The sequence below is a fragment of the Apostichopus japonicus genome, chromosome 7 (assembly GCF_037975245.1).
Source record: "Apostichopus japonicus isolate 1M-3 chromosome 7, ASM3797524v1, whole genome shotgun sequence".
Lineage (NCBI taxonomy): Eukaryota > Metazoa > Echinodermata > Holothuroidea > Aspidochirotida > Stichopodidae > Apostichopus > Apostichopus japonicus.
In genome coordinates, this window is record NC_092567.1 from 7254237 (window position 1) to 7269489 (window position 15253).

The 15253-nt window shown below is 36.4% G+C and overlaps 1 protein-coding gene across 2 annotated transcripts in view; it reads left to right on the forward strand.

Moving 5' to 3' along the window:
* LOC139970035 (NLR family CARD domain-containing protein 4-like) overlaps window positions 1-15253 on the forward strand; it is a 545770-nt gene that overhangs the window by 442753 nt on the left and 87764 nt on the right. The gene's annotated exons all lie outside the window — the stretch shown is intronic.

Here is a 15253-nt window from a genome sequence, read left to right on the forward strand (position 1 = left end):
ACCACTGTAGGCTAGCTTAAACATACCTCTACTGCCTTTCCTTCATTTGTTCTCGAAATGTATTGGAAAATTACATTTAATTCTCAGTAGGCTGCATGAGTATGCCATTGTTTATTATTCTAAAACTCAAAATAATGCCTTCTAACCTAGTTTGGTTTAAATTTTAAGACTTGGCTAATATAACAGGTGATTACTGTATAGTTGACAAAAAAGCTCATACACGTATGGGATGTGCATGCATGCGTTTATAGTGCATATTTGTCCACTTGTAAATGTTAGTGTATTACTTAATTTTGTTAATATTTTAACACCAATTTACATATTCAAAATAAAATCTAGTTCCGTGGTGATCGAATTGCTAATGTGTATTTGGTGTACTTTAAAATTTGGTGAACATAATTAGGTTGGAAACAATTACCATACAATTTGATATCCTTTATTCCAAATTATTATTGTTGCATATGCGAAATGAAGACTCATATTTAAGAAGCAATATTCTCTATTGTGCATGCTATTACGTGACGTGTTAGTACTTTACCAACGCACACACAAGCTTGACATTCACTGCGTGACCTAACTGTCCAATAACCAAATAAATGTGGCAGGTTCTGGCACACTATATATATATGCACTGTTGGGGTACGTAAGTACGTATAAAGGCGCCGAGTATATACAAAGGCGCCAACAAGCTTATACAATACGTTTGTAAACATTGGTTAACTGCATGGAAGTATCACTGTATTTCAGTGTGCTGGCAATGAGATATACAACTCCGCGGCTTACCCTCTTTGTCTATAATTTGTAGTAAATATCATGCCAGTAAATGCTCCGCGAAGGTAGCATTGGTCATTTTGTCGATCCCCGATCTCTGATCCAGTAGATCGTTTTTGGAGACCCAGTCCACGTACGTATCACCAGCTCGAGTACACTTTTCATTTCATGTCCGTTATGTCGCTCACTGCTTTTGGCATCGGGACCCACAATAAAGCAACCTTCCACCTCAACAGCGCGGCGACGCGGCCGCAATATACACGTTACGTGTGTTATGCTACCACTGCATGAAACTGTGCTATACATTACGTATATTTACATACAGGGTTTACACGTACACTGGCAGTATATTACAAATACCGTGTCACGTGTGTAACGGTGAACCATCGAAACCTATGAAATTGGCCCGCCCTCTAAAAATTTCCTAGCTGAGAGTGTGCTTTTAAATGTTTACCACAAAACGTTATTTGAGAAGTGTGTGTCGCTCAGTACAGACTAGTCTGTAGCTTTAAGGTCATATTACGACCAAGCCGGATCAGTTACATGATCAGAAATGTCTCAATCGTAGCTGCGTAATTGAGGAGAGCTCACTGTCACGTAAGTGGATGCAAAATTCCTGGTGTTGATATGCTTCACTGTGTGCATTACTTTACTTGCAAAATACATACATGGTTTACTTCAAAAATACATTTTAGACATTTTTTACATTTTTCGTACAATCAGGGAGCCATACGTTTCCTTTGCAAGGTTTGGCAAACTGCTTACGTAACACACCGGCTAACGTTCCAAACTAATAACCTTGAAATGTGAAGAAGTGAGCAGTTACGGTACAGAAGGCTTCGCTGTCGAACCATGGAGCTATCTCGTTTATAGCTCCATCGTCGAACGTACCGTCGTACAATCAGGGAGTTGTTATGGAATAATCCCTGGTACTATCATGTGCAATGTGATATCGCAAACCCACTAACTATGAACTGCATTAAGATTCTGAGCAAACATGTGCGTTTTATGAATGGCCAGTGTAATGAACAGGCTGGTCACTGAAGTTACTGAACAACTTAACAAACATCTTGGTCAGCACTTACAGAGCTCCGTATTTTGTACAGCATATATATTTTTTCGCACAGAATATACTTTTCGTACAGAATATATTTTTCGCACAGAATAGGTCTTGAATGTTAGAGAAAATATATATTTGCTGTACACACAATAAAAATATATTTTTGCACAGAATATAATTTTTCCTGTAGAAGATATATTTTTTCTGTCTCAGAATTTATATATTTTGTTAGAGAAAAATATTTTTCTGTCAGAGAATATATATGTTTTGGTACTTTGTACAGCATATATATATTTTTCGACCAGAATACATTTTTTTCGCACAGAATAGAATTTTTTTGTTAGAGAATATATATATTTTTCGTACACACAATAAAAATATATTTTTGCACAGAATATAATTTTTCCTGTAAAATATATATTTTATCTGTCTCAGAATTTATATATTTTGTTAGAGAAAAATATTTTTCTGTCAGAGAATATATATGTTTTTTAGCAAGATATATATATACATATGTATATATATATATATATATATATATATATATATATATATATATATATATATATATATACATATATATATATATATATATATATATATATATATATATATATATATATATATATATATATATATTGAAAGAAAATATATATTTTTCTCTTAGAGAATATATATTTTTATTATAAATGCTTTTGTGTCAGAAAATAAATTTTTGCAGAATATATATAAATATGTCTAAAATGTATTTTTGAAGTAAACCATGTATGTATTTTGCAAGTAAAGCATATATATTGTTGTACATAATATATTCCGCTTTCTCGCGCCATACTCGGCTCCTTATTGTTGGCATGTTTCACCGAGATATATCGGAATACCTGGGCTTACAAATTGTAAGAGCCGTTACGTCATATTAGATTCGTTTTTTTTTTTTGCAAAGTTCATGTTAGGGTGGGGTACAGGAAAGTTAGTCAGTTGCATTCCATCTGGTAACGATATCACGTCGGGCAGAGAGGTAGTTTCTCCGTTATTGAGAACGGGAGTTAGCATATTCATAAAAAGGCAATGAGGTCTTAAATTGAGTTAGTATAATATTGTCAATGAGGACAATTTTGCGTATACTTGTTATTGAGAACAAGCCGCTACAATACCGTATATTCTCGACGCACGTGCTTTATTCGTTTAGTGTGACAAGCGGAGTTTGCTGTATAGTAAACCAGATTACGGGCAGGCGACCCCAAATAATCTGTGAGTATTCTAAGTATTAATGTAAAATTGGTATATTCTAGGACCACATTAAATGAGAGAGTGTCATCATTTCGTAAATTTATTTGTAAGTAAACTGTATGATCCAAAGTGCTTGAATTGAAACGAAATTCTTAAAAGTGGTCGAATAACTAGTAGAAATGCTGAGACTAATACATGTAACGAGAGTTAGTTTCATTTTGTCGCATAGTTGGTTTATTATTGACATTGGATGGAATTTATATTTAATTGATTGATTTATTTGTTGTATCACGTGAATATATACAATGTGATAGGAAATCCTCTAAAAAACCTTCAGATGGCTTAACAAAGTAGAGGACCCCCTGTAAAGAAAAGGAAAGAGTAAACTAAGTATATACGAGCCTTAATTGTTTGAGGAACAAGGGCAGATCTTTAATTTGTCGCGTAAAGAATTTATTCTGAAAAATTTGTAAGATTATCTTTAGAAAGCGAAGGAAATGCTGTATCATGTTTACGTTAATGTGTCTCGTAAGGAGTGAGAGTTAAAATGTCCTTTATAAGTTGCGATAAATCAATCGTAGTTTTGCTTCCGGATATTGACCGTATGTTTGAAACAAATATTAGGAATGGTTTTGTTCCTCTGTCTACAGGGTTTTATTTTTGGTGACTCCAAAACTAACTGCCTGGGGTCACGGGGGTATTCTTCCTTGCCAATAGATGTGGTCTGGTCCACACTTTTAAGACGCCGGATACAGGTATCCTACCTTTGACACGTGCGAAAAGCTAAATGGTTTGACTCCGCCTATAGCGACTACCTTGTGGGCGGTGATCTTCTGAAGCCTGTCCTAAAGCGTACTATAGCAGTGTCAGTTAGCATAAAGGGGGTAGGATTCACTGGATAAGTATCCAAGGGGGTGTGGTTATTTTCATATATGCATTTCTTTCTTATTTTCTTTTACCAATAATCGTTGAAATATCTTGTGCTAATAAATCCATGAGAATTAAAAGCAGAGTGTTTGCGTGGTTTCTTGATTATCAATTGAGCGTTACTTTCTAGAAAGGGTCACTATGATATGTGTCACTTGTGACACTCACTTTGGTAGAGGGTTTGCGTATGACCCAAATATCGAATATCATCAGCTAATATAAAGTAATTAGACAATCGAACACTTTGGATGATTAAAACAGATTTTAAGTGATGTATATTGATAAATCAAACAGACGAATACTCCCAACCGAAGGTTTCATTATACTCAGATTGAAGTATAGAGGTTTCCTCTCATGAAGCTGTTTCACAGACTGACACCAATTATCACAAACCATGCACCAACACAAACAAAAGCTAGGAATGTTCACTCAAAAACACAATCCAGAATTAATTAACTTTAACTAGGCCAGCTTGATTTTTTTTTTGAAAGAAGCAACTTATTTTGATCTTTATTGTAATGAAAATGAATCCATCAAATACCAGAATACGTATCCCCTGATGTAAACAATAACATGGCAACTTTTTCAAGTTACTGTCGAACTTGTCCTGGAGTACCGGTAGCTGTTAAATTGTAAAGGAGATAGACGGTAATTTCAAACGCCTTTCCTGAAATGTCGATCGGAGAGGAAAAAACAATATAACGCTGATACCGGTCAAAAAGTAAAATAACGACGAACCAATTTATAGCCTAAATTGTTTTATGATTAAAAACAGCTTTTAAACATCCTCTCACCACCCCAACCAAAATGAAGAATTATAATAAGGTGAATTATGTAAGACAACAGTCCTTAAATTACTTAATAGAGGCGAAATTCTTTAGTTCAGTCATCGTCTATCATTTGTGTTGAGTACACAGAAACCAGAAACTAAATCAGAGCCAAACCTAACTTGATATTACAAACGATTTAAGCTAAGTATCAAACGAACTTTGTCACGCTTATGCATCAATTAATCGCCGTTCACTGTTTTGCGTAATTCAATGCCGTTAAGTACCTTCCGTCAAAAGCTCGGTCTAAACGATTTCATTTCTATGGTAATAACAAACGTTCACAATTAAAATATAATGTCCAGGCAAGCACAATCGTTTTTTGGTGACGTTAAGCTGTATTTGAAATGTTAAGCTTCATTTGAAATGTTTAAAGCATCACTCTAGTCTATACCTACCTTTACTCTCCGAAACAATTCCTGACCAACCTTCAAAATTACCTTTAATTACCAGAATTGATTAATTGATTAGGCCACCATTTGAATATAAATTGCGGTCATGGTGAAAATCAAAACGCCTAAGTTTATATTCTTTATTTAATACCATCATAAAATAATGTATGAAATATTAAAATCTCTCTAAACAGCAAACATAGCGCATGCGCGAATTTAAGGACATTTCCCCTTCTTTACTCATACTGCTCCCTGACATTCTGGTGTAATATGATCGAACCATCGACTATGTGATGTTGTTGAAGTATTAAACTTAGCCGCAAATTAATATCAGAGAGATACCTATCAGCAGTGTTCCATCAGCGTTATCAATAACAGAACATACAGATCTAATATCAGAGAGATACCTATGTCAGCAGTGTTCCATCAGCGTTATTAATAACAGAACATACATATCTAAGCGTCGCTAAGTTACCGTATTCCAACATAGACATACATAGGTTTTTAACCACGGCACTGAGTTTAGTTAACAGTGGTAAAATGTCGAAAGTTATTTCCATTATGATGATAAAATGATTACTTCCTGATACGTTTAATTTAATTTGTCTTTTTAATCATAATTTTAATATTGTTAGAAATTAAGCTCATGGTGCATCAAGCAAAGGTAGATCGGCCGTATTCTAACAGCGTTGTAAATCTACGAAAAGTTCGTTCAAACTCTTCTCGCTGGTAAATTTGGTTCCATTTGTTTTACGTAATTCAATATAATGACGGCTATTGCGAGCTCATCACCACGACTCAAATGAGGTGCAGAACTTTAGGGTTGAGAACGTGACTGCTGGTGGAAGAGGATTGTATAGCTATCAATGGTATCCGTTTGACGTCATATTATCAGCATACTTTATAGTCATCGCTTCCGAATTCTTATTTCCTGGATGAAGTTCGTACGTATTTTGTTTATCTTTGGATATTTCTTGATAAATTCGCGACACTTTAGTTGGGTCGTCAAACCACTGTCCCGTTGACCTACTCCTTATGTAAGTACACTCGTTAACTAAATTACTTTAAAAACAGTAAGTCAATAACTACAGGCTTCATACTTGAAAGAAATTGTTACTTTTTGAACTTTTCATTTTCATCCCAAATAGCGTAGGATTAATTGTGGATTGGTACATGGTATTGTCCAATAGAAATATATTAGTTGTAAGTAAGGTTAAACGACACTTTTACAACTAAAGATAAAGCTATTTCCTCGGGTGTTTAGTACAGCAAACGCTGTGCAACAACGAAGTTCCCATATACTTAATCTGAGGATAGAAAACCTCATGATAATTTTTGCTATTTGTGATCTCATTAACACTATCGGTTTTACGTAAGACTAAAGGCCTAGTCCGCTGGTATTTAGTAACAAACTCAGCGGATTCGAAGTGAAATGTTTAAGCTTAACTATAAACATTATAATAAGTCCCTCCCCGCCCCTCCCGATTCTGTTTTAAACATTCTTATGTGAAGTGTTTGTTTCTGGTTTAAATGATAGGATCCAGTGTCGAGAATGTCTGACCATCTCATTATTTACAGAAACTAATGTAATGTTAGCGTACAGTGAGACACTTGAATACGTCACAATGGACGCAATTTTTTAAATGTTTGTTTTATTTCATATTGTTCATGAAATATTGTTGTTGAAAGAAGAAAGGAAAACATAACTGATATTATTTATATTTCAATGTGTATTTTTAACTTACGGAACTTCAGACAGAAATTGCTAAATGCAAGTTATCAGTAACAATTTTGCCTAAATGCTGCATTTTGCGTTGAATGTATCACCATCCGTTAATATGTATTGTGAAACACCTTTACAAGTACAACGTACCTAAATACACTAATATATATATGATACTGCAATCTACTAAAATAAATAAAAGTGAAAAAGTTCGCACAATAATGCATTAATGTTAACTTTGTGGGACTCAGATTTGTCTGTATTGGACTAAACGCTTCGTAACTCGCTATTTAACAGCAACCGACTGGTTGAAAGTTGTAACCATTAGTACGTCTCGTAGTGTGGGAGTTTTGTATAATAGTCAGAATAAAACGATAAAACAAACTCAACATACAGATGGAAAAAGTTATCAGGAGGTGAATTACAATAATTTAATCGAACTAATAAAAAAAGAGTAGGCGGTGATTGAGAGGTGACCGGACAATTCCCATCCCGATCGACCCCCCCCCCCCGGACAATTGCCCCCGGACATTTGCCCACAGATAATTGTCAATCCGGAGCACCCAAATGGGACGATTTTTAACGCTAATTACCCCAAAACTGTGCGTGTGTACGATATTATTTTATATAAGCATAACCAACAGGCCCAACTCACCTGAGAAAAAAAAAATCGCGAAGTTAAAGATACGAACAACGCGTATCTTTGTGCGAGATTCTCGTGCATTAGTAATATATTAATTTATTTCCGCTTTCTGTGTGTAAACCATGTCTGCCCTGTAGAGAGTGACTTTCGCTTATTCTTTTCCACATAAAGGTGTGAGATATTGGTTTAATTTGGTCTACTTACATAAAGCTCTGAATTACCTCTTTCGTCCTGTCACGCTACCAATGTAATACTTTTGCAATGTAGTAAAACATATGACCACCGTTGAATTGAAAAGCTTAAATAGCAAAACTACTGTATTTTAGAAGACAAAGTACAAAACACTTTCTTGTTTTACATACATCGTGTATACTATTGCTAAACTTACACAATGATAATATTTTGGGCGTCAATTTGGTAATTTTTGGAAAAATAGATTTGGCGCACTTCGCGCGCACTAGCTGCATTGATGCCGTGAGAATTATTTACTCCTTGCACATGCATGTTAGCTAGATAACATTAACAATTTTCTGTGCACTTCGCGCGCACTTTAGCTGCATTTGTTTCCGGGTATACGTTTCTTTGACTCTTTTTTATTTCTTGCCAGAGGCAAAAGGAATATATGCAGTCACGCATGTGTGTGCGTGTGTCTGTCTGTCTGTCTGTCTGTGATGCCGGCTTATAATCACGATAACTGAACGATGCAAGATCTGATCGGTCTCATACTTGGTGGGTAGTTTACCCATAGTGAGTAGATGGTCCCTATTGTTCTTGGTGCCAATCTCATTAATATTCATAAGTGGACGGACGGATTCTGATGCTGATGTCAACCGTACCGCACTGCGCGTATACGAGAGCAATACTTTTTCCCCACGATACTGAAAACGGAGAAGTTTCACACAATTAAGAGTTTTTTTTTTAAAGAATATACATTGTGTAAAATATAGCATGAAATAATATATCAGAAAATAGAACTTCATTAAATCAATGAGATTTCAAACTGAAAAACAATCGACCACCAGCTTCACTGGGTCTCGAACCTGCATGGACATTCTGCTTATGTGCTCTTATATTGGAAGACGAGCACACTGGCTCACCCATTTGATATACATTTACAAAGTAATGTAAAAAAAAAAATTCGACACCCAAAATCCCAGTGGGAGAGCGACTGGGGGGCGACAAGCTTTCATGGGGGCTGTCGCCTCAAAGCCCCCCTACCCCAGTGGCTACGCCACTGCATAATCATAAACGTGACGAAAGCCGAACGGTACATTAAAGGCCTAGCTATGCTGAAACTGGTGGAAAGCTACACATATTGAGATCATCAGCCGATCCTGACAAAAGCTCGTGAACTCACTGCCAAACTAAAACCGTTTTACACAGTTATTTCGCATTGGTAAAAGTAAAAAATCTAACTAGACGAACTGCTAAGTTTCATAAACGCTGCCTGGTCACAGCAAAACTACATCCAACATGAAATAAATACGACGGAAAACGTCCAATAGAACCGATGTACTACAAAGAGAACGTACACCTTTTGAACGCAAAGTAAGGCTTCCGAGCAGCAGGTTGAAGCTAATGCAAATATGTTTGAGTTAACCGTTTTGAGTTGTAGATTCTACGGATGCCCATTAGCTCATTTCCAATGCCAATAGCCCCCTATTCGTATGAGGCGTAACGCAAATGATATCTGATAGGCTGGTCGGTAGGAGATACGGTAGCTTATAAAACAAGTTTTCCACAATTTGGCATCTGGCGACTCAAAATGACCTTTGACCTCAATAAAATCTTGCACTAAACGTGTAACAACTACAAACTAAATATGAGATTCGACCAATATTCCCTTCTTGAGTTATCGTGTTTACAAGGTTTACACAATTTGACCTGTAGTGACCCCAAATGACTTTTGACCTCCACAATAAAATAGAGGCTTTGCTCCTAAATGTGGTACTCCTACTCACGATATATGAGATTCGTCCAAGCTTATATCCTTGAGCTATCGTGTTTACAAGGTTTTTACTATTTGGCCCCTGGTGACTCTAAATGATCTTTGACCTACCCACAAAACAATTGGGTTCTTCTACCCAATGTGTTACCCATATACACCAATATTAGATTGGTCCAAGCTTCCCTTCTTGAGATATTGTGTTTACAAGCTAGGCGTCCCCCCCCCCCCACACACACACATACACACACTCTCCGCCTGTATGAATGCATAGGTTATGATTGTCATCGAAACCCAAACTGAAATCTCCTGTTGCACACTCCCATTTTAATGGTATAATCGCCCTAACTCCGCCTAAATAGGCTATCAATCAATCGTCGAAATTTCCGAGGAGGGGATTGTCCGGGGGGAAATTGTCCGGGGGCAATTGTCCGGGGGAAATTTTCATGGGTGTGAATTGTCCGGAGTGGGAATTGTCCGGGGGGGGGCAATTGTCAGGGTTGCCAATTGTCCGGGTGGGAATTGTCCGGGGGACAATTGTCAGGGTTGGGAATTGTCCGGGTGGGAATTGTCCGAGAGGGAATCGTCCGGGGGGTAATCGTCCGGGGGGCGTAATTTTTTTCCTAGGAGGGTTAGGGGTAATTATCATATACAGGCGTATCCAAACCCTCGCGCATGCGTGTTACTCATAGACACACGTTACTCATCGATCGCTGTAATACACGTGTGCGGGCCCGGGTGCACGTGGGCAGTGTGTACGCTGTACAAAGCAATAGATCTCCGCTGTACAGCCAAGGACTACCAAGTGAGAATTGAAGAAAGTAAGTGTGTGACGCGGGTTAAAGAAATACAAATTAAAGCGCGATCAAACATGTGTGCAAAATGTGAATCGCGTCGCACACACTGTATATACGACTACTAGCTATAAACTTTTTACGAGTAACACGCATGCGCGAGGGTCTGGATACGCCTACATATGATAATTGCCCCTAACCCTCCTAGGGAAAAAATACGCGTCGGGGGGGGGGTCGTCCAGGGCGGAGTTGTCCGGGAACCGATTGAGATCATCGAACGCACATTTGTAATGGCTAAAAACATATATTTGTGGATCTCTAAATTATTTATTGTTACAGTAATCAACGTTAGCTTTAATTGTTCTATGTTTTTTCGCAAAAGATTGCTTTCAGCAAATACATAAGCGTGGTGTCTCCGATAATAAGTTTATTGTGGATTACACTGGAGCATAATGAATCAGACTTGGTATTATTGTATATAGTCAAGTTCACCATACGGCAATGCAAAACGACGATTTTCGCAACATTGTTATGATAAGTTGGAAAATGGTAATTGGGAGACTTCTTAAAGCGTATAAAAGACTTAATGAAAGTAAGAAACTGGTTACTTCATCCATGTGAGTATGTCATCACATCATATTATGTTTCTGTACGTATTATTACGTCATGAATGTTTTTCTTTTCACGGAAAATGGTTATTTCTATTATTTCGACGTAACTCTTTCAAGATCCTGACTAACTTTAGCAAATAATATAGAGGAATATATAGTTTCACAAAAACTCTATCCCTCAATGTTTGCGAAGTTTTATACGAAACATGGCAAATTGTCGGATTTGCAAAGAGAAATTAAGAAAATTCTTATTTCTTCACCAAATAAAATTTGCACCAAATCGTCACAAAAAAAGAAGAAAGAAGACGAGAGCCACGCAAAACATCCCAGAAGTCGTTTGTAAAAGTACATATCTGTCTACATGTCAGAGGCCATCGACAACTGCCTATTAAGCAATATACCATGTTGTGCACCCGTCACTCACACTCTCAAGTATTTGTGTGAATCGTTTGCGGTACTACCTAGCCATGAATCATAGAATATTATACAACACCTAATTATATTCCGGCCATTTGATTGGTCAATTGCTCGTCGATTGCATGCAAAATCCGCTCTATTGCACTGTATGAAATAGAACCATGCGTTATACTTTTTTGATAGCACTTTTTTTCAATGGTAAGAGAGCAGAGAAACCTGTCTGTTCAAAACAATCTGTTGCATGAGTGCATTTTACATCCAATTATATCCAAATTTGAAGGTATTGTATAAAACAAATAATGAATGGTTTTCATTCGTGCAATAGTGCAAATATTTCATTCGTTGAAAGATGTAATTTGTTACGTTCAACGAGGCTGCGCCTCGTTGAATGTAACAAATTACATCTTTCAACTCATGAAATATTTGCAATATTGCACTCATAACCATTCGTTATTTGTATAACATGACGCCACATTAGCTATTTAGCTGTTCTGCCCTCTGTTCATTTCACTGTTTAACAACCAAAATGAAAGACACGATCGTGACTCATTATCTTACCAAATCGACACAATTGACTTTTACTATTTGCTATCATATAATATAGTAAGCCTCTTTATTTTCACTGGTTTTTCTAAATAAACACTTATAAGGTAAGATCACCCAGGCCCAACTAAACATCAAGTAATATTGTTCGTCAAATACTCAGTGTCTGTTCGCGATGTTGGTTTGCTCTTCAATAACAAAGGGTGACGGTACAAGGGTAGATATGAGCGTCATAGACATTCCTCCATACCTAAAAAGTTTGCTTTCAATAAGTAAAATAGGTAAAATTGTGTTACCGTCGAGTCAAAGGTACCATCCCCCTATTCATAAAGTTTGTGCCACTTTTAGCGTATAGTTGTCAACGCGATAAAGACAGGTCATAATTTGTTGCTTTTCGTCATTTGAAAAGCAGCAAATTCGTCATTTTGATCCTTTTTGTCCAGATTTAACGTTAGAATCACTCGAAAACTCGAGAGGGATAAAGTAGATATTGGTCGTGCTGTCCTTTCAGAACCACCGTAAATTTTTCATCAGTGTTTAAATACGAACTTATGTTAATGTTCTAGAGAGAGGACAAGGAAGGGAGGGGGAGGGGGAGGGGGGCACAACTGTTCTTTTAGTTATTGTGATTAGATGTACGTGTATATTGTATAGCGTCAACGCATTCCAACACGCACGTTACGATGAATTGATTTGTGATTTTTTAATCCAGGAATCACCAGATGTTCATTGAATTTCGATTTATATTGAAATGGTCCACTGCAGGGCGATGGAATCGAGCCGGAAATGGAGAACGTTCTCCACACTGTTGTGTGAAAATCGCAAATGTACTCATTTCATTAATTAATGGAAAAGTGTTCTTTTTTTGTTCAATTTACATGGTTTGTTGTTGAGAAATTAATAAATATGCGTTTAAAAGTGCTATTTTGTATGAACATATTGAACATATTATATGAACATATTGAACATATTGAAGAACTAACATTTGCGGTAGAGAACTCACAGAGGGTCCGTTTGGTCGGAAAGTTTTTAAGTTATTCTGTGGTTGCCCCATTAAAAGTCACAAGTCCCACAGCTGATGAAGTTGCAAAAGTGGATGTTTCGTACTGTTTTTGTTTCTTTCTGATATCTTTTTATCTTTCTATTTTCTATCATATCAACTATCTTTTTATTTTTTGGTGAAGTTAGAACTCATAATTGTTATTAATTAAATGTTGTCTTCAATTTCACATCTTCGAGTCAGTCGATTCCGATCAACGAATAAAAAGACGCTTTTTTATCATTTGCATCGTCTGCAGAAACAAAAATAATGTACATCACGTGATATTTCACAAGTAAGGTACATATTGGCAATGTCTTTCCCCGCACCTTGGGTTTTTCTTAACAGTATTTATGTTACTATCTATCCATAGTAGGACTGGACACTACATGAACCATGTGTACTGCTACACAGGTCTTATGAAATCAAATGTATTCGGATGGAACGCTTGAGTTATATACTTTGTTGTGTTTGGTCGATTGAGTTGTATACTTCACTGTGTTTAGTCGATTGAGTTGTATACTTTACTGTGTTTGGTCGCTTGAGTTATATACTTTACTGTGTTAGGTCGATTGCTTTATATAATTTACCGTGTTTGGTCGATTGAGTTTTATACTTTACTGTGTTTGGTCGATTTACAATGCTGGTAGCCCTTATACTGACTTAGTATTTTATGAGAAGTAATTCTAGTTTGTTTTCTCTTTTCTAATAAAATTCCACGATCCGACAAATACTATCATGAACCATAAACTATCTTTACAAAGCGCCCTCTACTTGACATACTATGTCATGGGGCTTATGATTATGTAAATATTGAATGAATATAAATCTTACGTTATCAATTTGTCAATGAAACCAGCCTCCTTAGAAGTCTGGTCCAATACCCAGGTGAGTGTTGTTAGTAAGTAAATGTCAGCACAAAGTTCACAAAACTTGTTGTTGACATTGTGTAAATATATCTTTATTGCCTAATATCAGAGGAAAAGATAAGTTGACAAGGTTATAAAGTAGTCAGCTGAAAAAGATCAGCCAATCAGCGACAAGCAGATTTGATATAGTGGCTGATAATATTTACCTGAGACATTGATCAAACAAGTCACCCTCGGTACGTTTATTTTATGGAAAAAACGTAAATTGGTACCTGGTACAAGACACGGATCCGCAAACTGGACGAGGGGGGGGGGGGTTGGGGGGAGGGGATGTACACGTTGTTATTTGCAAAACCTTCCGTGTACCAACTTATAGACCTCATTTATATCAAATAACTATGCCTCAGAATACCACATTTCACGTCTAAAATGTTACTTTTCTGGGGAGCCTTTTCTCAATCCCGAATTCACCCGCAGGTCGATTGACAGCAGACGACGCAAGACAAATTTCAATACTTCGAAGCTTTCCTTTACACATTGCACTTGAAGGTACCGTATAAGCGATCAGTATTCGTCTCTAAACATGCTAGAGTAGTCGAATAATGGTCACTCATATCTATTATGCATTGCTCTGCTACCCTAACATCATTCCCCTATTTTGACACATTATATTGTCTATTTATCCATTATTACTGTTATGGCAGTCTTTGAGTACTATTGAAAACATTTATTGAATTTAAACTATTGACATGCTTCCGTTCATTAAAATCCTGTTCAGAATAAAAGAGAAAAAAGCAAGTAGTTTTGGCGGCTGGAACTGGACTGATCTGCTTTACAAATCTAGAAGTTTGTCTAGTTTGATTAATTGTAACTTTATTCTTAATATGATGTAAATATGCAGTTCTATAGTCCCATTGTAAAATGTACATCATGAGTCATTGTTACTCATCATTACTGATATTTCTATCCTATGTATTTGATACAGTGATTTATTGTAACATATTGACACGAGCAATGTCACTCATACATTATTACCAGAGATTGGCTTAGAACTCTTCTACGCTCGATACATATCTTTCGGCGTAGCAGCAACGTTTTTGCAGTACTAAAAATAACTTACTTGTCCAAAACAAGTATAATGTGTGTGCTAACTACAGATATATTGGGCTAATATCGATATCCGTATTCAAGTGGTTATCTCTTACACTCATCCTCTTGTAAAATATAATATATCCCTCTACATTATTACTAAACGACTCAATTGATGATACGTCACAATGTTTAGTTTGTAAACTACGTCTAAATGAAACTTAAACGAATTTACAAGCAACGTTGTTTCAACGACATTGTGAATAGTTTATGACAGCACGAACAAAAATACTGGACGAATAGAAGTGTAACACAAAGAAGAATATGATACATAATATAATAATTTAAAGTTGAAGTACGTTGTGACTGATCCGAA